Source organism: Lemur catta, chromosome X (assembly GCF_020740605.2).
Source record: "Lemur catta isolate mLemCat1 chromosome X, mLemCat1.pri, whole genome shotgun sequence".
Taxonomy (NCBI): Eukaryota; Metazoa; Chordata; class Mammalia; order Primates; family Lemuridae; genus Lemur; species Lemur catta.
The window spans coordinates 15,856,581-15,880,281 of NC_059155.1; the positions used below are offsets into that span (position 1 = coordinate 15,856,581).

The 23,701-nt window shown below is 36.1% G+C and overlaps 1 long non-coding RNA gene across 1 annotated transcript in view; it reads left to right on the forward strand.

Annotated features, from left to right (window-relative positions):
- LOC123628530 overlaps positions 1–23,701 on the forward strand; it is a 46,955-nt gene that overhangs the window by 727 nt on the left and 22,527 nt on the right. The window lies entirely within an intron of this gene.

A 23,701-nucleotide genomic window follows, 5' to 3' on the forward strand; every position in this document is an offset into this window, starting at 1 on the left:
ATATGAAAAGGGCTAATGTCTTCACATTTCTTGTTAGGCTCATATGTCATTATTTGTGCTGGACATAAAAAGGAAGTCTTTAATGCCCTTATGATCAAAGAGCACAAGCAGAGTCACTGAATTACCATACCAAAGTATTTATTGGCCATGAAAATTGAAAAGCTCCCATGGAGTGTTCATAAAAGAGTCTCCCACCCCCTCAATTGTTCATTTCTCTGTGTTTTTGTGGCAAATTACAGATTGACCTCAAATTTAGGCTCATAGGAACTACTTGACAAATGCATAGTAAACAAATGAATGAATGGACGAGCTCAGAGGTAATTATCTTGTACAATAAAGGAGATTTTTAGATGTCTCACTGGTACCCATTAAAGAAAAAAAAAGGATCATAACTTTCTCTCTCTTAGTCAACTCCTTATAACCTCAGCTGCTGGGTCATGATGTCCTTGGCATTTAGCAGAATGAACTATTTGAAAATGAATCATTACAGAGCATTAATTTTTGAAAAATCCAAACTCTTGCTGCTTGGCTTACTGGTCCTTAACTGTTTAACCTAGTATGTCTGGGTTTGTAGCCTGCCTCCCTCACTTGCTATTAGCTTTGTGCAAGTTGCTTCATTTCTAGTGTCTCAGTTTCCTGTTCTGTAAAATTATGATAATAACAGTGTCCATTCTGTAAGGTTATTATGAAGTTTGTATGATATTCAATGTAAATCATTTTATAACTGGGCTTGGCACATAGAAAGTGCTCAAGATATGTTTTTCATTATTATTGTTTCCGTTATTATTAGTTAAAAAATGTTTTATTAGTAGATAGTTGGAAGTCTGGAAAAAGAACTGGTGGTTTGTTTGGAAAGATGGTAAGTCTGTTTTTGGCAGATTGAATTTAATGTGCAGGTAAAATATTCTGTGATGCTATCTAGAAATTTGTTTTAAATGTACATTGCCTCTTAGGATAGTAATTGAGTTGTAGAGAAAGAGACTGAGGAGAAAACTATGGAGAGGTAAGAGCTGAAGCTGAAAGAGAAATGAGACCATCTTGGGAGAAAGCATAGAAAAGGACCGCAGGCCTGAATCTTGGAAAAAACTCACAATTATGGAGTCAGAGGAGAAGAAGCTAGAAAAGTCAATAGAGGAGAGGTCAGAGAAGTAGAACTAGAATACCTCCATGAAACAAAAAGAAGACACCTTTTAGAAGGGGTAGTGAGTCAACGTTTCAAATACAGAATTCTGCACATAAATCAAGGATGAGGTTGAGAAGTCTATTCATTTTTGAGACTTTACTTCTTTATGGCAAAGATTGAGTTTTATCAATATTTATAATACATTTATATTCCCAGCACAGTACCTGGCTCATGGTAGGTGGTCAATGTATATTTGTTAAGAGAATGAATACAAAGGATGTCAGAAAAAGGAATTTATGTGGACTTTTTGTGACAGAAGTCAGACTGCAAAAGGTGAAGAATAAATGGATGATGAGAAAATGAAAGGTGCTGGTTGAGAAAATGGTAATAACAGAGGTGGGAGGATTAGGATGCTAGGTGAAGGAAGTCACAGGTTGAATAATAGGCTTTTTAAAAAAATGTGGGGGTGAGAGAGGAAACTGTGCATGTTTTTATGTAGAGAGAAGAGAGATTGAAAATGCCCCAAGAGAAGGAGTAAATGATGAAACAATGATGGATAGAGAAATATAGGATGGGAAGAAGAGTACAAGTGGAGCACCACATCCTCTGAGAGTGAGGAAGAAAGGATGGATGGCAATACAAAAATATTGTAAGTTAGGGAAGGAAGGTATGGCAAAGGTGAGGTTTGGAGATAGAAAGGAAAGGGCACAAGAGAAAACTCACTTCTGGTGGTCTGAGTCTTCTCTGTGTCTGGAGAGGATGAGATTGCTGTGGGTAGGGCTGGGGATTTGAACAGGAAAGATTAGGAACAACTCTGCAGAATGCTCTCTCTCTGATCTATGGGTGGAGGGGTTGGCCATTTGATGCACCTTGGGTTCTAAAATTATTTCCTAAGAATATTTTGTATACTTTTAATAAGTTTAAGTCATTAATAGTAAACCAGAGGAATTGTAGATAAGTCTTTTAAGAACCAAGTAGCATTTTTTAAAAATGATGTAAAATCATGTCAAGTTCTAAGAGTGTTTGTTATCAGTATCGATTTGGCAGAGCTTAATTAATTTTATTTTATTAGACTTTCTCAACTCTAAGGCAATAAAATTTTAAATCTAGGACAAGAGATGAATTAGTGTTTTCATTACAATAATTCAAATGGGTAAATTACTGTTTTATAGACACATACCTTGTGAATTTCAGTATCACATTTGTAGCCCTGTGGATTCTAGGTTCTGAATTTAATAAGACTTTGCTGAACAGTTCACATTTGCTAGGCTTTTGTTGTTGTTGTTTCTTCTGTGTTTCAATTTTTTTGCCTCATCATTTTTTTTTAGAAGAGAAAGACTAGCTGTGTATCTGCATGGGAGTAACTGGACTGAATCTGAGTCAAAATTTTCAATTTGATTTTGTCAGTTTTCCTTAGAGTTTTGAGATTCTTGTAAAAAGCTGAGCTGATTTCAGCAATAGAACTCTACTAAGAACCACACAAACATGTAGTCCATGTTTCCACTAGCATACAAATAAATTACACTAGATTCCTGAAACATACACACTCAGCCCACCCCAAGTAACTCAGTCTTGTAACCAGCAACGGTTTGTGTCTGGGCGGGGTAATATTCTGGAATGAAAACATTTCTGTTAGAAAGAGATTGCTTAGAATGTCCAGGTTATCCTACTTCAGCGGCTGTAGCAGCCATGTAAGAAATATTACTTATTTTTCTTTGTGGCTTTGGAGGCTCCTCAGGAAGTATAATAAAAAGTTAAATGGCTTTTAACATCTAGATTTCATCGTCAGGATCCCTTTCTTTTTGCTTCAGTGAAGCAATTTTTGTGAGTCCTGCCATTTTAAGTCTGGATCAAAATTAATACTTGGTGTTTCCTTTAGTTCTGGGGTAGCTTGTAGCTTTTTTCTTGGCCAATTTATATAGCAGCTGATTTTGTCCCGCAGTTCCTTGTGATTTTTTTCCTTGCATTCTGCTCTTGGGCAATAAGAAAATTCTTTAAAAGAACTTCAATGTGTGGTTTAAAATCTGAATTTTGATCGCAGAGAGTTCCAAGGTTTTTTGCTTTCTGTTTTTATGAAGCAAGATGTTTTGATTTTTGAGAATTCATCCATCAATTGATCAAGCTTATTTTTCATGGATTTGAAATTACATTTTAGTATCTTTGCCCCTTCAGTACCTGTTTAGTACTTTTAGGATGGACACTATAAATTATGGTCTTTTGGGTATGAATACTTGAGGCTCATATGCTGACACATTTTATTCTTTAATGTAAAGATACAATTCTAATTTTCGGGCACATAAATGTAAAGGCTATTCCAATAATTATTCCCTACCCTCAGTGAATTTTACAACTGATCAAGTTTGCATCTTATTTTTGGCCAGTAGATAGCTTCAAATCAAATTTGAAGCCCACTTTCAGTGACTTCATCCAACCATAGATATGCATTTCTAGTCACTAATCTTTCCCTGGCTTTATTATTTTCCATTTTCCCTGTTTCTTTAAACTATTTGTTTTTTCTTCTTTTATACATGCTTATAACCTCAAATACTTTCCAGAAGGAGGTGGTGATAAGTAAGTACATATAAGTGGTGCTGATTGCATGGACTTCTTGTAACCGCCCAGTTTTCTGGAGGACACTGTAGGAAATTTATCACCTCCAATGACGAGCACGTCTAAGAATATGAGTGTTTTTCTAGTCACTTCCTAAGAGGTTTCTGTACCACCATCTTACCACTACAAGTGCAAACATCTTTGTGGAGGAGCCACGCTGCATATATGTAGGGGAGCTTTCTATTCACATCAACTGTTACTATTTTACTCCCGAGTGTCAACAAGGTTGGAAAGTGGTCTTTTGAAACAGAGTTGTGGATAGTGTCTTAACAAGTTAGGGCCATGCCATCTCACACTCATGGCCACTGCTTTGTACTGCAGCAAATACAGCACTATTTAGAGGCATCTTTCTGTCAACTCTCTGAATATTCTATGACTTCTGTCTTTTATTACCTTGAAGCATAAATGCTTACTTAAACTAAGGTGATGTGAGGGTATGTGATACTACTAGGACATTTTTTAAATGGAATTTTAATGGCAAAGTCTCTAAGAATGGTCCTTCCTCTTCAGGAAGTTGTGCTCTATGACCTTCAGTCGGCAAGCATAGTGGTAATATAATCCTCCAGAGCCAGAATGGGGGTTGGTGTGTCTGAGATGACCTGTCGATTTTGGCAGCCAGGCACCACGTGTGTTCTATCGACTCAGTTGATCAGAACTCTCTGCGTGTATATTTTGAGCAGGACTAATATTGGTAACTGCCCTTTTGATTAAGGACGCATTTAGTGATGCTATTTTACCATCTAGAACCTTTTACTGGGCCATCAAAAATGTCAAATAGAACCCAGCCAAGAGTTTCATCATGTTCTCCATATACAAGGTGATTCTGCAGCATATTATCTGAGAAATCATCATGCAATATTGAGCCCAATGGTGCAACTCTGGGTTGTGAGCAATGAAAGCTGTGGATTGGGATTTTGATGCCTAGATATCTGAACTTAGGGTGGAAATGTGCTTCTTCAGTACACTGACAATTTTACCCAATATATTGATCTCAGGTGAAGTTAGTTAAGGTGAGAGATGAAAATGGCATATGTTTGGTACCTATAAATGGTCAGATGCACCGTATCAGTCTGTCTAGAATTTCAAAAATCTATTTCAAAGTCCAGTGGAATTTCTTGGCACAATTGACTTCATTTGGCATGCAAGGAAACAACATTAACCTAGCACCAGAGTGCCATCCCTCTATCCCACTCCCCTATTTGTACAAAACATTGGCTTTGTTACTGGAAGAGGAAAATTTAATTGCCCCTGGAGGGCACAAATTTAAACTTTCCATTGAGCCAGCAGTCTAGATTTGAAATATTATTAAGGCTTAAGTGGGGGAGTAGGCTGATGGGGCAACAAATCATTAAACCCGGCCTAGGCGGACAAAGAGTGGGTGCTAGGTGTCAGCAAAGTCTGTACTTTCTGTTGGGGACAGGGTGGGCCTCAGGGTAGTCCATCTTATTTTAGGCTGTGCTTCTGACCTCTTTTGTTCTTGACCTTCACATAACAATCTTACTCTGACTTCCTGTGTGCCTAACACTTTCATCTCTGGAAAAGCACAGCTCTACATCCTGATCTCCATTTTAAAATGCAGGCATGATGCAATAATGTCACACACAGACTTCCACCTACCCTTTTGTCCCTGAAAGTTTCACCTCTTTGCTTTGTCCTTGACCACTTCTAAACTCAGATAAACCCAGTCACTGTTACTCAGAAGGAAGGGTCTGGGTCCTAAACACTCTATAAAAACATGTTTAAAGTAAAATTGTCTGGTTCTATGACATTCTGTTGCTAAGAGAAATATTCAAAATATTTAACAACCAGAGTGCAATGAGCACCAGCAGTCAAAGGTGACTTTGCAAGCCTTAAAAACCTATAAGGCTGTAACTACATGTCAGCTGAATGTTAGCCCTAGCTGTAACATTTCAGCCAGATGTATTCTAAAGTATTTTACAAACATAAAGACAGTCTTTTATTTATTCATTCATTTATTCAATAAATATTTATTGCAAACCTACTGTATGCCACACACTCTGTAAAGTATTGGTTATATAAGACCTGTGATCTAAAGGAATTTATAATCTAGTCCTAGAATTATATGAGGCTTGGAAACTAACTTCAATTTTCTCTTAAATCTAGAAAGATAAATACTCTGGGCTGATGAGAAACTCTCATCCTAATGATTTGAACAATCTAAAAATGATAAGCACTGGATTTTCCTTTGTATAAGATTATACAAATAATGGAGGAATTTTTTTCCTCCATTCTAGAGCCCCAAAGAGCTGGACAAGAACAACTGAGTTAATTAAATCCTTAAGAGTAATGGTTAGAAAGGAGAGAGAATATCATCTGTATCACCATAAGGGAAAGAAACTTTCATATCATCTCTGGGTTTTGTATGTTTCTTAAAGAGCATTTATCTCAAAGATTATCCTGAATTTCTTTGGTAGTTGGTGAGTAGCTGAAACTACAGACAGTAGAAGAGACAGAGAGGAGAAAAGACATTCGAGGTGAGCATGCAGGAGTTTGCATGCCTAAGAATTATCCAGAGATCTTGTGTATGCGTGTGTGTTGGGGGTGGTGGCTCCCACCAAGCTGAGGCCAATTATCCAGATGTGGATGGACAGAATGATGTGGGAGAGTTTGCTCTGCAGGAAATGAGCTTGATAAATGTTCCTTTTCTTCAACATGTGGCACACTGAGCACATATTCATTTTAGGATTTTACTTTTACAGCAAAGCCAAAAAGAGGTATGAGTCTAACACTTTTTTTTTTCTTCAAATGACCATTTACTTTGGATATCTTCAGAATAAGTGAAACATGAACTAAATACCAGGCATGAGGAAGCTCCTGTGAATGAAATACCTCTAAGAACTTTCTGCTTGTCATAAGAACTTTGAGTATCTTAGGAAACCTGAAATTTTCTGCAGACTGATTTATCTTTAAGCAATCTCAAAATCCCAGTTTAAAATGGCAGGTAAATATTAAGCTGCTCAATAAATTATGTTGGCTGCATGAGTGGATATATAGATGGGCTGAGGGATACAAAAGTGTATGAGTGGGTAGGGACCCTCGTTTTGTTTTTCTTTCTTGAAAACTGAGAAAATTTGAGAACTGTTATCTTTAATAGAATGTGCTACATAGACATTGACATCTGCAAAGGTCTCATACATTTAATAAAGAGAGTCATCAATTATTTATTGAAAGCAAAAGCAATTTTGATCATTGTTTTTTAAGAAAATTCTCTTTCCTCATTATTTCTCTTCTCCAGTGATGAGGAAAAATATGTGAATCATTTTATCTGATTTCTCTCCTGAGAAGGCACCATGTTTACTAGCAGTAACTCCACTGAAGACTTGGTCAGAGTAGTGGAGAATGTATAAACAACTCTGCAGAATGCAGAGGGAGGATAACTTAATCATTGTTCAAGGTTCTTTACTGGCTTGATCATGTCTTTAAAAGCCTATCCACGCAGGAAATTATACTTCTAGTTGTGGCAGTGGTTGGTCCCAGAATTCAGCTACCAAGGTACTTTGTCTTTATAGTCTCTTTTATAATGGGCAAAATGCCTCCTCAAAGGAGGAAAGTTTTAAGCAAATATAGTAATCATGAATCTCTATGTTAAGTTTGCTGATAGAAAACTCCTTCCAGATATTTCACCAAGAATAGTAAAATAAATCCAAACATTTAATTTTTAAAAAAACATTAATATGTTTTTTGTACTTTGTGAATGATAATAATTTAATAATAATGCATCTAAATACCATGTATTTGTAAAGACATGACTGTTATGAAAAAGATGGAAAGGAACTTACAACCTTTGGCTTTTTTCAATTCAGATCATGTCTATACAATGCTAACTTTAGTTAACAGATTATATGCTTTGGGCCCAGATAAATCTATCGGAGGAAACTAAAGGGTATTCTCATCTACATACACAAACTGCCATATTATCCAGGAATCACTGATTGCATCCTTATAGGTTGTGGCATCCGCAATGTTCTCACGATGACTGCATCTCAGGAGAGAGCCTGGCTGCCAAGTTCTCCTTTCTTTGTTGAGCAAGTACACAGTTGTAACTGCTTTGGAGCTTATTTTTTCTAGTTGGGAAATCAAAGTGGCTAAACTTTCTCAACTGTGAATCTTCAGGGAAGGGAGTTCAAATAAGTTTATCATTTTTTTAGCACCAACTAAATGCTCAATATTAATACTATGCTAGGTGCTGCATCTGAAAGGGAAGATAAATGAAGTAGAGTGCTACCTTGTTTATTTAGAACATAGATATTTGGCACCTGCAAATGTCTAGAATATTTGCCAACTGAAGTAAATAAAGAAGCCTCCATGTGCAACCATTCTTTCCCAAAATAGCTGAGAAGATGCAATGTGTTTGGCTAATTTTCCAAGCAGAATAAAGGAGTGTTCTGTTTGACTGGTGATGATATCTGTGCAAGTCAAACCCTGATAGTGACAATGAATTCCAATTTTCATAAAATGGAAGCTAAAAATTATGAAAATAAAATTTATTTTCACTAAAATGTACCAAAACTCAGGAAAAACTTATAGTTTTGTGCTATTTTCAGAACAAAATGTTTAAAAGACTGAAAAAGTCAAGGACTTTATTAATTGTCCTAAGGACTTCTCTTAATCCTTTGATATTCAAATTATTTTATTTTGATGTGTCTATCTTGGTACTATTCTTATTAATTTTCTTTTCTTCATTTGTTAACTGATCTTACTCTACTAGATCCTCAGTTGTCAATGGCATTGTGTGTGATGAGTAGTTATTCAGCATCATTTTTATCAATTTCATGCAATCCTTAATGTTTTGCAAGATTTGCAACCCTGAAATTTGTTTGCATTTTATTGTTTGAAAATATTAGAAAATCAGCCAGAGACTGATCAACATAGGCTCATATTAAGCAAGATAAGGTACTTTAGTAGAGGCTAATTTTAAGGTGGTCAGTTCATGAGTGAATAATTTGTGTTATAATGACTTTTGCTTCCCTTCACATCCTCTTAATCTCCTAGATTTGGATAATGGATACTTAGATAGTAAGAACCACCTGTCCTTGTGTTTGCCACAAACCAAAGCAAACTGAGAGCCTTTAAATGAGATCAGTATTACTGAAGTGTTCCAATGGAAATCTTTTCTGTATTATTTTATTATTAAAAATAACATACTTATATCAAATTTAAGGCTTGAATAAATGCTTTTATTGTTCTAATTGTTAAATGTGAATAAGTTCTGTCTCCCCTAAATGATTGTAGGCTTCCCGAGGGCAGGATATCTGGTAACAAAACACAGAAAATATCCGGCATGATGAGAGAATATTTTGAGGTAGCACTTGGCCTAGAAGTTGTTCTTTTCCTTGTCAAAATCCAAGGCACCCTATAACAATGTCTCCCAGACTATGTCCTTTGGCATTCTGGCTTCCCATGAAATAGCAATAAATGTTCCAAGAGAAAAAAATTCTATGTTCAAAATTAATTTGAGAAATGAATTTAAAATGGCTCAGCCACTATGGGAAACACTATGGAGGTTCCTTAAAAAATTAAAAATAGAATTACCATATGAACCAGCAATCCCACTTCTGAGTATAAATCCAAAAGAATTGAAATCAGGATTTTAAAAAGATGTTAGCACACTCATGTTCATTGTACCACAATTCACAACAGCCAATAGCTGGAAGCAATCTAAATGTCCATCTATGGATGAATGGAAAAGAAAATGTTGTGTATATATACAGTGGAATATTATTCAATCTTAAAAAGAAGGAAATCCTGTCATATGTTACAACATGGATGAACCTTGAGGATATTATGCTAAATGAAGTAAGCCAGCCACAAAAAGATAAACACTGCATGATTACACTTATGTAAGGTATATAAAGTAGTCGAACTCTTAGAAAGTAGAATGGTGGTTGCCAGGAGCTGGGGGGAGGGGCAACGGGGTATAGAGGATGAAAAAGTTCTAGAGATCTATTGCACAACTATGTCAGATAGTTAACACTAATGTAACTTGCACTTAAAAATGATCAAGATGGTAAATTTTATATTGTGTTGTTTTTTTTTACCACAATAGAAAGCTTAATTTGGGAAATGTTGTACACTGAATCTTTTGGGAGGCATTCACCCTGAATATTAGCATGTTATTAGCACTGAGAATAACTCCAATAAGGAAACTTGTTTAGCTTTCTTTATGCCACCAATTCCCAAACTCATTTAACAATGGGACTTTTCTCTGATTGTTAATGAGGAACACTTACTAATATTCTGGAGGACTTTGGTGTAACGTGGACTATAGTCTGGACAATGCTGTCCACAGAGATCTTCTCCTACCACAGTGTAGAGACAAGAAAATATTTCCAGGCAGCTGTAATAAATTCAATTTTGGAGATAACATATTGAACAAAGCACATGCTGGAAGAGTCTCACCACTTTCTGTGAACATTTATAAAAATCATTGCAGCAGTAAATAGAAAGCAAGAGCTATAGAAATATATTTGATCAAAACTGTACCTGGATCAATGGTTCCCAAACCTGACTGAATCTCCTGGATTGCTTTAAAAAATACAATTTAGGCCTCACTATCCAGGGATTCTGATTTAATACATTTGAAGATCAGCCAGGTTTGGGAACCACTGCTTTAGAAGTTGGAATTTTGAATAATTGCATATAAACAGATTGAGAATTGTTTGAAATTTGCATATTAGCCTTCATATAAGAAAATGAGGGCACGGATCATGGATGAACAAAGGATAACAAAAGTTAGAGAAGACTTGGACAGGAACCAGGACAGAGCCTTTTAGCTAAGGGTTTCATGAAGGGACTGGAAGTAAGTCAAAACCCAAATCCCTGTCAGTGATGCTTGAAATTATTTGGATATTGGTGTATACATATTCACGTTAAAATTAACTGTTTAATAAACTGCACACATAGTTCATTACACAGGGTTGGTTTTATTCCTCTCAACCTGTCGGTCTTGATTTAAGAATCTCTCCTGCTATTACTGATGTATTAAACTGGACGTTCTCCTTCGAGAATTGCGATCATGATTCTTGTCCACAGAATGGGCAGACAAACTAATGAGTATTCCTTCCACAGTGGTACTGTAGCAAGTTCTGTTTCTGTCTGGGTTATGCTGTCTACATGTGAGACAAACACTAGGACAGAAAGTCAAGGAATCAAGTTAGAAACTCAAGAACTATACAAATAAACATGAAAATATGAGAAGATAGCATACAATAACCTTAGACCACTAACTCTCTTGTTAAATCAACATGACCTTATACCCAATCAGCACATAAGCCATTTGATAGGTTGTATGAGAAGATGGATCACAGCACCAATCAAATTAATGTGGTTGATTTCAAGAGCCAAATGATCTTTCTGGAAAAAGTAACTCAACAAAAACTGAAATGGTGGTCTCAGTCTGGAGATTTTGAGTTAAAGCCTACTCAACATGGACAGAAATGTGCTTGAATACCAAGACAATACCTAATATTTGAAATTCAGCCTAGAGGATATTATTTCTTTATTCTAAGGTTTTAACTTTGAGATTAAAAGAAAGCAAAACAAATGTATGAAGAGGTGGCATAGGATGGTGGGGAAGCTAATAGGAGCTCCAGTTGGAATGCCTGAGTTCATAAGTAAGCCCTGCCACTTACTGAGTGATATTGGATAAGCTGCTTTGCCTCTCCCAGACTTTCATTTCTCAACTGTAATGTGTGAGATGATTATTACACCTATCTCATAGGCTTGTGGGTATTAAATAAGTTAATATAATACGTGTAAAGCACTCAGAACAATACCTGGCACATGAAAAGTAGTCAATAAATGGCAGCTGTTATTATCAGACATTGATATCTTGCTGTGGACAAGTTTCAAAGTCTTCCCTGAGCCAGGATTGCTAAGTTTAGATAAGTCTCTTTCCAAATGATGTTTATTTTTCTACATCTATATGTTATTTTACATTTAAAAAATTAACTTTCTTGACTCCATTAGGGAAGAAAATGATCCTGATATGCTAATTCTAATTTTTAAGCAAGTAATGGCTCCTGATAAATTATTTTGTCTCTTAGACCAGAGTGCTTAATATGACAACTGTAAAAGAATACTTTTAAGGGTGTCAGAGCTCATTTTCTAAGAAATTGCTATCAGAAGAGAAGCAATTATTTAACATAGAGAAAGACTTTCTCAAGGCAGATATATTTCTTGTCTCAAGGAAAAGTCACTGGGGTGGGAGCTTGGGGCTTAGTATCTAAACTGAAAGGCAGAATTAGTCACTTTCCAGATGCTGAGTTCTTTATTTTAATGTTGTCTGTGGTATTTGGGTTTTTAAGGCCACCCAGCAATGCTTCTGACCCATGACTTTGTTAATTTGTTTGTTTTGTCACCCAAGTATACACTTGATATACTGTAAGTCACCATGCCAAATTCCCTGTTTGATTTTATTATGATTGTAGGATTGAGTAGGTAAGGATGGGTTAAGGTAAAGGGCACACCTCCCCAGGAACAGCCTCAACCCTCCATCCTCTGCCTGTAACCTACATTAGCTCCCACCACTCCCCATCCCATATACTCTTTTCCTTGTCCCTTATCTATCTAAAATACTCCATGCTTTCTTGCTATTTTATGTCCCTCTCTTTGAGAAATTCAACCTACAGGACCTCTTCTTGCTCTCAACTAGCACTTCATTTGTATGCCATTCATTTGACTCTTATAATATATTCTATTTCTTAGTACTTGTTAAAGTTGCTTCTGGCTGCAAATACTAGAGTACCTAACTAATAGCAGCTGAACCACAGGGCAGTGGAGAATGAAATGGCCCCAGTGTTGATCTGGCATCTCAATAATGTCATTAAGGAGGCAGGCTGCTTTGATCCTTCCACTCTGCCTTCTTCAGTGAGTCAGTGATGTCTTTCCTCATGGTTTGAAATTGGCTACTGTAGCTCCACATATCATATCATTATACTACAGTGTCCAAGATAGGATACAAGAGGGCAACAATGGCACCAAAATAGCTTTTTCCTCCTACGTCTTTCTCAGAAGCCCCAGCTGATTTTTAGTCACTGGCAAAGGGGTACAGGATTGCCATTGCTGGCTTAAATAATTTATGATTCATCTTCTAGGTCTGGACATATTGGGATCTGTTAGGAGAAAAAGAATAAGCAATGACTATTGCCTGGGACACCAATCACATATGTCAGAGTGTTTATGATTTTGATGTGTATGTTTATTAGCTATGCTACCTTGGACAAATTATCTAATTTTTTAATTCTCAGTTTAATGCATCTGCAAAAATGGGTATAATAATACCTATTTCACAGTGTGGCTACGAGCATCAAATGAAATGTTGCTTATACAAATGCCTCACATACAGTAGAGAATCAGGAAATGTTTTCCACATAAACAGATTGGGCATGGCTCTAGAATAACAACAGACCTCTAACTATGTTCCCAGTTTTCAGTTTGTAGTATTCGTCCCAGCTTATACAAATAATTACAGTGAAGCTTTGCAGTGTTGGTTCCGTGCATAGACTGAGTAAGTGATTGCCTATGAATGTAGTACAAAGAGTGTTAAAGGACACTTCCAAGTTTAAAAATGCATTCTTCACAATTTATGTGTCTCATGTCTCCTGTTGTAATTCAATGTCCCCGAGAAGGATAACATAGTAAACTGTTTAGTAGGCAGTAGTATCTTAGTGTGAATTTTGTGATCATATTTCCCAATGATAGTTAGCTTAGAGTAGGTTGAGAGAAGGGGGATAGGTCTAGAACATCAAGTAGAGTGTGATTAACTCATTTTTTTCCTTCAGATTCCAGAGCTCATATATATATATATACTTTCACATCTAGGTCAGTCTCTGGAATAAGACAGATCTGAGTTTGAATTCCATTTTCCACTTAAGTGTGTGATCTTGAGCAAGTCACCTAGCCTCTCTGAGCTAGGTTGTTTATCTGTAAGCTAATTGAAAATAGTAACACTAATCTCATAGAGTTGAAAGCATTAAATGAGTCTGTATAAAGGGCTTAGAACACATCTAGCACATGGTGTGTCCAAATGTTCACTATTATTATTGTTATTTATTAATATAAATATTATCATCAAAATCATCTTGTGAAGCTGGGCTTGGTGGCTGGCACACACCTGTAATCTCAGTCAGGAAGCTGAGGTGGGAGGATCACTTGAGCACCGGAGTTCAAGACTAGCCTGGGCAGCATAGCAAGACCCTGTCTCCTTAAAAAAAAAATCCTGTTAATGATAGAGCCAGGACTAGAATCTAGGCCCACAGCCAGAGCTGCTTCTGCCTGAAGTAAAGAGTCTCTAAAGGACCTCCATGGTCTTCCTGACCAATGGATTCTTACTGACACAGCCAATTTGTGGCAACTATTTTGATAAAACAACTGGGTTAAAAACCCTGCTTTTTACTAACAACAGGTGTGCCACAGACATTCTCAACACTTATACCATCCACCATATTCTTGTGACCCAGGCTCAAGAACGATCAACCTCACACGTGGATTGGGAGTTATAAATGGAGCAAGGTGGTCTGTGATTGGACACAACCTTGTTGATCTTCACTATTAAATGCCCAGCACTTAGCACAGAGCCTATCATGTTGTGCGCGCTCAATAAATACTTGAAAAATAAATAAATTATTTGATAACTTTTAAGGATGAAAACTTAATGGCTTGTATTTTCTTTTTGTTTGTATAAAAATATCATGAACCTACCTGATTATTACAATAGGATAATTTGTGTGACATGCATTTTGTTATAAAGACAGCATGTAAGAATAAACCAGCCAGGCTGGGGTTTTCAATTTCCCCAGTACAGACCTGGACTTTGGACAGGTTTTCATTTCATACAAGGTTGGACTTTAATGTTAGTCTTCTCTCATACTGCTCACAAATCACTTCTTGCAGTGAGAGCTAATTTTCTAAAGGAGCAGCAAAGCCCAATCCTTAGGGGCAAACTCAGCTAGGTCTTTCTGGTTTCTTTAGAAATGAAACATTTCTGACAATGGTTTTACTTTTTTCTTATATCAAACAACACAGATGTAGTGCCTTGAAAAGTAAATGGATGAACTAACCTTGAACCAGAAAAAGGTGACAATCTCTTTAACAGTGGCATTCTATAGTCATGACTATCATTATTCTCTCCCTACACCTCTTCTGGAGCCCTGATAGCATTTTTGTTTTCTTCCCCATCCCTATTCCTAAGAAAGGGTTTCGTCTTAGTTTTTTAGACCTCACGGTAAATATACATTTACTCATGCATTAATTCATTCCTTTGCCATTTTGTTTACTGAGTGTTTTCTGCCATGCTCTGGTAAAAAGTCTAAGGAGTCAGAGATGAGTGAGGCATGGTCACTGCCCTCAAGGAATTCACAGCCTCATGGGGGCAGACAGACAAGCAAAGAGATAAATTATAAAGCAACATGGTTAAGTGCTATTATTGAGATATGAGCCAAATGCTGTGGGAGCCTGGCTCTCTCTCAAGAGTATCTGATTTATTATCTTTATCTCTAATTCTGAAAGAAAATGCAAGGTCCTCATTAAATGATTTCAAGCCTCAGAAAACAGGCCGGAGAGATATTTTTGTCAAAGGGTGCCTTCCCATTGTCACTGAAATAACACTAAGAGGCTGCCTACTCCATCTTTGTATAAGGCCAGTCTTGCTAATAATAGTATATCTTCCAACAAATTAACAGTACAGCATCTGGTTCAGAAGGAAGTGCTCCCATCAGCTAGCTGGAAAAAAGACATGTCTATGTCTGCTGGGAGTGGTCTGAAGCACTCCTGGAGATGAAGGTAGCATGACATAGAGGATGACCTATTTTCTGAGACTGCCTTTAAAGCAATCATGTCCCTTGGTGTGGCAAGTTTAATCGAAAGTAAGTAACTAAACAATAGAAAGTAAAACAGTTTCTATAAGCACTCAGACCCAAGAAATGTTTGAGTCTTCCAGCCCCGTCTAGCCTTTCATGTAGAGGAAAACAAATATACGACTCCAGACGACTCTAGCATCCTGTCCCACATAAGTGGTGAAAAAAATTGAAAAGCACTTATGAAGTTCACAGTCCAGAGGCAGGTTTTTAAAAATCTGAGACCAAACCAAAGGATCATAGAATGTTCCCCTCTCTCACTGCTACGCTTTACTACCACATCATCAAAGGCCTACTTACAGAATTTCCTTTTAGCATGTGCATCATATCTGCCTTTCAACAAAAAATTACAAGGTACATGAAAAGGGAAAAAAAAAACAGTTTGAAGAGACAGAGAAAGCATCAGAACTAGACTCAGATATCGTAGGGATTTTAGAATTATCAGATTGCAGACCAGCCTGAGCAAGAGCGAGACCCCGTCTCTACTAAAAAAAAAAATAGAAACAAATCAGCCAGACAACAGAAAATACATAGAAAAAATTAACCGGGCATGGTGGCACATGCCTGTAGTCCCAGCTACTCGGGAGCCTGAGGCAGAAGGATTGCTTGAGCCCAGGAGCCTGAGGTTGCTGTGAGCTAGGCTGACGCCACGGCACTCACTCTAGCCCGGGCAACAAAGCGAGACTCTGTCTCAAAAAAAAAAAAAAAAAAAGAATTATCAGATTGTGAATTTAAAACAGCTATGGTTAATGTATCAAGAACTCTAATGGAAAAAGTAGACAGCATGCAAGAACAGATGGGCAATGTAAGCAGAGAGATGGAAATTCTAAGAAAGAATTAAAAAGTGCTAGATGGGTAAGAAATCCAAACACCGTTTGTCCAGCATTATGACAGACACTGTGGAGAATCCAGAGAGGTAAGAATCTTGTCCTCAGAAAGCTTCCAATCTTGCTGTGGAACTAAAATAAAACACATCTATGATATATCTGGAGAACAATAAAAGACAGCATACTATCACATGTTAGGTTTTGTGGTGTAATAGTTGATGCCAGAACTTCCTGCTCCCCCTTCTATGATAGCCACAAGTGTTTGCTGTTAAGCTATCAAAGTTACCCAATCAGAATAACTTTAAAATAGACTTGGAATAACTTTGAAAATACATTTTTGAGGCAATAGGTGAAATTTGAACTCAGATTAGATGATATTAATAATCTATTTTTTATTTTTTTAGGTATGGTAATAGTATCATGCCTTGTTTTAAAAAAATCTCTATTATAAATATTTACTGAAATATTTCCCGTTCAAATAACATTATGTCTGGAATTTTCTTTAAAATGCCCTGCTCCCTCAAAAAAATAGAAAAAAAAATATTGAGGATAGAGGATAGATGAAGTAAGATTAGCAAAATATTTGTAATTATTGAAGCCAAGTCATAGAAACATGGGGATTCATTATACTATTTTCTCTATTTCTATGAATGTTTGAAAATTTTCATAATATTAATAATTTAAAAAGCATCCATTTTAGGTGCTGGGGAAACATCTACATCAGTGCACAAACACAAAGGTTGTATCATGTTTATTATCAGTGATTTAGTTATCTTTCAATAGTAGTTTTTCAATCCATTGTATACAGATCTCTGTACTGAGTACTAGGGAGACATATCAGGAAAACAAAATCTTCCCTCAAGAAGATTCTTGTCCAGAGAGAAGGACACAATGCATGGTCATTTATTCACTCAACAAACATGTATTTCATAGCAGACACTGTAAGGAGTGACAGAGGAAGATTCTTACAAAGCACCATAAAGACAAACTGAATACACAGCATAGTTGCAGGGTGAAGCTTAAGGCAAATCCAGGGAGGTGGATCAGCGAAAACTTTCTAGCATTAGCTGGAATGTCTGCACTCATCTGGTAGCTGTTACATATAGAGCGTTGTGATAAGTACTGCAGGAGATGCAAAAGTGTGTGTTGGAGGCCCTCCTTTCAAGAGATTTATCCCCGTGAGAATAACAAGGGATCAATTGTGTGACAAAGACAAAGTGTAATCAAAATTAGGGGAGGGAAACTTGGTGTGCATGGAAATAATTGGAGAAAGCTAATCAAAGGAGATGGGGCTAGAGTTGAGCCTTAAAAGATATGGTAGAAAATAAAGAGGCAGAGGTGAGAAGGGTGGTTTCTTTAAGCTAAATAAACGATACAGAGGTAGAAAATAAGTATATTCTCTGACCTTAAAAGAAGAGGAAATCTATCCTTCCAATAAATCTTACCTTCTAATTATGGCCCTTGTATGTTTCTTTTTCCTTAAAATCAAACTTTTTGAAAGAATAGTATACTGATCATTTAGGCAACAGTCTCAAGTGCCAACTCTATGAGATACTTTTCAATGCCGTCTTATTTTTTTATCAATTCACATAGTTCACTCATCCTTGAAACCCTCTTCTTCCTTGTTTCCTATATTGCTACTACATTTATCCTACATCTCTGGCCACTCCTGGGCCTTAATGTTTAAATAAACTTTATTATTATTATTTTAGAACAGTTTTAGATTTATAGAAAAATTGTAAAGATAGTACAGAGAGTTCCCATATGCCCCACACCCAGTTTTCCCTATTATTAAGATCTTACAACAATATAGTACATTTGTTACAATTAATGAAATCATATTGGTACATTATAACTAACTAAAGTCCACATTTTATTCAGATTTCCTTAGTTTTTACTGAATGTCTTTTTTCTGTTCCAGGATCCCATCCAGGATACTGTATTACAATTACTTGTCATATATCCTTAGGTTCTTCTCGGCTGTGACAGGTTCTCAGACTTTCCTTGTTTTCGATGACTTTGAAAGTGTTGAGGAGTACTGGTCAGATATTTTGTAGAATGTCCCTCTATTGAGACTTTTCTGGCGTTTTCCTCCTGAATAGACGGGTTCTGGGTTTTGAGGAGGAAGACCGCAGAGGTAAATTGTTATTCTCTTTGTATTATATCAAGGGTACTTAACATCAACATGATTTATCACAATTGACGTTGACCTTGATCACCTGGTTGAAGCAGTGGTTTTTTTCCCTTTCCAAATTGTTATATTTGCAAGGATGTCACTCTGCATAGCCCATACCACATGTAAAGAGTGAGTAGTGGTGCTCTACTTCCTTTTGGGTGGACCCTACCTAAAATATTTGGAATCCTTTTGCACTGGAGATTTGGCTCTTTTCCCCTATTTATTTATTCAGTCATTCACTTAGTATGGACTCATGGATATTTATTTTGTTCTTGGGTTATAATCCAATATAATGTATTTATTTTCTTGCTCAAATTGTTCTAAAATTGGCCACTGGGAGCTCTTTCAGTTGGCTCCTTTGTCCATTTGACATCATCAATGTGTGTGTGTGTGTGTGTGTGTGTGTGTGTGTGTTAGCACTTCTTTACTTCCTGGCACTACAAGACACTCCAGATTCACTTGTCCATTTTCTACCCCAGTCCAAGCATAAGCCACTTCTTTGAGGATTGCTGCTTCCTTTTATTAGGAATGGTATTAGAGTACAAGATCTGGGCACTGGGTGTGCTCCATGGGTCTTATTTTCTTTCTTGTTGTTCTCTTCTTTCCCTCTAAATCAGGGTTTCTTAACCTCTGCACTATTGGCATTTGAGCTGCAAATTTTTTGTTGTGGGGGGCTGTTCTGTGCATTGTCTGATATTTAGCAGCATTCCTATCCTCTACCCACTAGATGCCAGTAGCACTCTTCTAGTTGTGATAAACAAAAATGTCTCCAGACATTTCCAAATGTCCCTTGGGAGGCAAAATCAGCCCCAGTTGAGAACCACTACTCTAAATGTACTTGTTTCCCAGGATCTCACATTCCTGGTTCTCTTATTTTCTTTTTATTCATATTATCTGTGGGAAAACTTAGCCATCTTTTTAAACTGTCACCTATAGTCTCTAATGTCTTTCAAATATATATGTTTATCTCTGATTTCTTTTCTAAGGTCAGGCATGTGTACCTCCATTTAGATGTCTTATAGTCCTATGCATACCTCGAATTAAACATGTTCAAAGTGTATCCCATTGTAAGGAAAGAATCTCAGTCTTATAGAGAATAACAAGTAATAACAAAACTCCAAACAAGAAGACTAAACAAGCAAGCAGGTTGGCTTGCTATAGTGCCATAGGTGTCAAAAGTAGACAGTGTCAAATACATTGGAAAATGGATGCAGAGGTTGATTATTTCCTGGGGTCAGTGGCTCTCAAAGTGTGGTTCTGGGAGCAGGTGCAGCTCCATCACTTGGGAGCTTGTTAGAAATGCAAATTCTTGGACCCCGGCCTGAGAATCAGAACTTCTGGGTTTGAGGCCCCATAGTCTGTGTTTTAACAAGCCCTCCTGTTGATTTTTGGTGTACACTACAGTTTGAGAACCATTAGTCTAAGCTATCCTGGGGGACAAGGGACCTGTGTCTTGTCTCCTTGTTCTACTTATGAGGACAACTGTGTTGTATTAATGAATTGTTAATAGGCAATTTGTTGTGGGTAATTGGGAAATAGAGTGCTCTTCAGAAAAGAAAGATTCTATTTTCTTGGTTTCAAAGCCCTGCTCCTATAAATCATTTCTCTCGGACTGAGTGGGACAGCAATTCATATATAGAATGTGGTACAACCTTGATGGATGTTAAAATTTGAGAATTACTACTTTAACATGTTGGACAACAATCCCAGTAGCTGCCACAAGGTGGATGGTGTTAAATTAGGTTTACATGTTTGGTCCAATAGTAAAGTTTACTCAGACAGGGTCAACTTAAAACAGTAGGAATTTAAGTTTCTCTGCTTTTTCTACAAAAAGATCATTATTACTGAAATGGCTGTGTAGATATAGAAAGATATTAATTACATGGTGGAATAAAGCAAATTGCAGAAAATCTATATAGTGTGATCACATTAAAAAGAAAAAACAAAAAACCTTTACATTTGCATGTTTTTATATGCATAGAAATAAACAGCAAATTCTTAACAGTGGCTATCAGGGGTAGTGGAGTTGAATGTGGCAGCTACATTCAAATTTCACTTTTGTATACTTTTCTAGTTTTGAATTTTTCACAATGAATATTATTTGTAAAATATTTTTAATGGACCAGTTTTTTTTATTGAAAAAATAATACTCACGTGATAAAGAATTCAAATAGTACACATAGACAATGTTAATAAAGGTTCTTAGACTTTTAGATTCAAACATGTAAAAATGCTTATTTATTTTACAAGCAATGATAGTCCATATGTAGAATGTGAAATATAATGCTTCTAAATACCAAAATGTGTTGTGGAAATGATAGCTTAAATTAGAATGAATAAGACCTTGTACACAACAGGGAAAAATACAGGGTAGGCATTTAATATTCATTATATCAAGTAGACATTTACCTAAATATATAATATGTAAGGAATAAAAAGAAGTATTACCACCTACTTAGTCTGGCCTCTTTTTTCATCAAGTTCAACTTTTGCTAATAACCTTAAATAAAGCTTGGTGTTTTTGTTCTATGCTCAAGGAAATGTTTACTGTTCTCAGCTACACTGCTTCCAGGCATTGAAAAGGTCTGTATTTTCACAGCATCCTGACAAGGGCTGGCAATTTTCTTTAAGTACTACTTTAACTACCAATCATTAATGGTTAAATCTCCAAGTTCTCCCTCCCTCTCTCTCCTACAGGTGTCAAAAGCTATTAACTATCTCTTCTCCTTCTAGAAACAACTTTCTTTCTTAGTGCTGCTAATTACATTTGTGGGATGGTGGCAGTTCTTTGCCTACTTTTCTTTAATATTTAGAGAAAAAAGGCTTTTTAGTTCTCTCCCCTTTTTGTTTATTTTCCTCCTAAATGCTTGGCCTCTAATCAGAGAAAAGTTCCTTGTGGAAACCAAGTTACCAACTCATTCAATTGGCTTCCCTTCTTCTAGATGAATGGCTCGTATCCATAGAAAAAGGCCTCATTATCATAATGCTCAGGTTGAATATTGTACAACCTGCTACACACCTCTACTAGCCCTACTTTTAATGCAGACTACTTTTAAAACATGCTTTGGCCTTTCATCTCAAAATATTTTAAGAGATATTTAAACATGACAGGCCAGTTTTATTTAATGAGTAATGCAGTCCCTTCTTCTGCAGCCCAAGTGCTAAATTTGGAACAATGTCAAAGATTGGAAGAGTAAGGATGACACATTAATTCATAAAGAATATCATATATTCTTTTTTCTTTACTGGGATGGAAATTGTCTATCCTGAGTCAATCAGCTAGCATCATATGCAATGGTAGATCACTATAGATGTATTCCAACTAAAATCAGAAACAAGATACGAAGACCTGCTATCACCATTATAATTTAATTTTTTATTCCCTAGCCAGAACAATAGAGCAGGAAACAGAAATAAGAGCCATCACTACTAGAAATCAGAAGACACAATATCTGCAGATGCAATGATTTTGTAACCCTAAAGAATCTGAATGAAATATATTTAGAATGAGAATTTAAAATTTACCAGTTTTTCTAAACATTTCAGTAACCATTTCAGTAACACAGTGGAGAGCCCATTTGCTATAACACCAAAACATGTAATATACCTGTGAAATAACCTCAACAAGAAATGTGTAGGACCTATATGAAGAAAATGATAAAACTTTACAAAAAAATTCTGAAATATGGATAAGAAGACAAAAATGTTTAAGTTGTTGAAATGGTTTTAATAAAATTCACAATAAAAATCCCAGAGATTATTTTTGCACTTTGGCAAAGTGATTTTGAGCTCCATCCTAAAGAACATATAGTAAAAAATAACAAATATTTTCTGAGAAAAAAAAACTAATGAAGAGGACTTGCTCTAATAAATAACAAAACCTGGCTCAAAAACTACAATAACTAAAACAGTATGGTACTGGTACATGGATTAAAAAAAAAACATAAATGTATCAAACTCTAGAGCCCCAAAATAGTGAAATGGAGCTTAGCATGTTCCCTCACAAGTTCAGGCATATGTTATTTTGGACATGTGTTAACACAATGATAAAATGATTTGTGTTGTGGCAGCTGTTACTTTCCTGCTGGGCTCCTGGATTATTTTGAAGGGAACACTACCAGAAAGTCAGAGTCCTTGACAGTTCAGAAACTCCTGGGGAAAGTTAGTGGGCATAGTTTTCGTGGACCAAGGATTTCTTCTAATGCTTCTTTCTCCTTTTGTGAGTGTACATGCAACAACTGTTTAATTGCTTGTTTTGGCAGATGGCCTAAATATGTAGAAGTTTAGCACTACTTCTGGATATTCCTTTTGCAGATGTCAGATTAAAACAGAGGTATTTCACCATTCCTACCCTCTGATCTAAGGAGCCTTTTAAAATGCAATTTGAAAATGATATTTTCTTGTGGCAGTTACTTCAATTAGCACATCTACTAATGTAGCATCAGAGTCATATTTTGGCAGGCTTCATTTTAAAAGCAAAGGAGACAAATGGATTCCAGCTGCAGATCCTTTGCTTTACTCTACAATGTGTATGGGACCAAATATGTATCTTTCTTTTTTAAAAATTGATTTATAATATATGAAATTATATTTGTATCTGAGCATCTGTATAGTAAAATTATTCTCAACCAATTAATATTAAATTGAACAGAAAGCATTTTAAAAAACCTTAAATTACATTTCTTTTTGTAAATCAAAGATACTATGAAACATTTGAAATTGATGCCATCTAAAATTATATTTGTTTCTTTCAAAAACATTATTTTTAAATTTAAAAAAATTTTTTAAAAATATATATATATTTTTTTTACCTCCTTATCTTCTCTTACTGTTGGAACTAATCTTTCAAAAACATTCAGGAGTTACACTCAAGTTTATAACCATGAATGAAATCAGGTCCTTGCTTTAGGCTGGGTAATTTTGTCTTATTTTCCCTATTTAAATAAAACTATATTTTGGCAATAAATCTCCCATTTATCTTAATTTAATGGAGAAATATACATTGATTGCTTACTAAGTGCCAGGTTCTCTACTAGGTATTACATTGTTACAATATAAAATGAATGCATTCTCTGCCCTCATGAAGCTT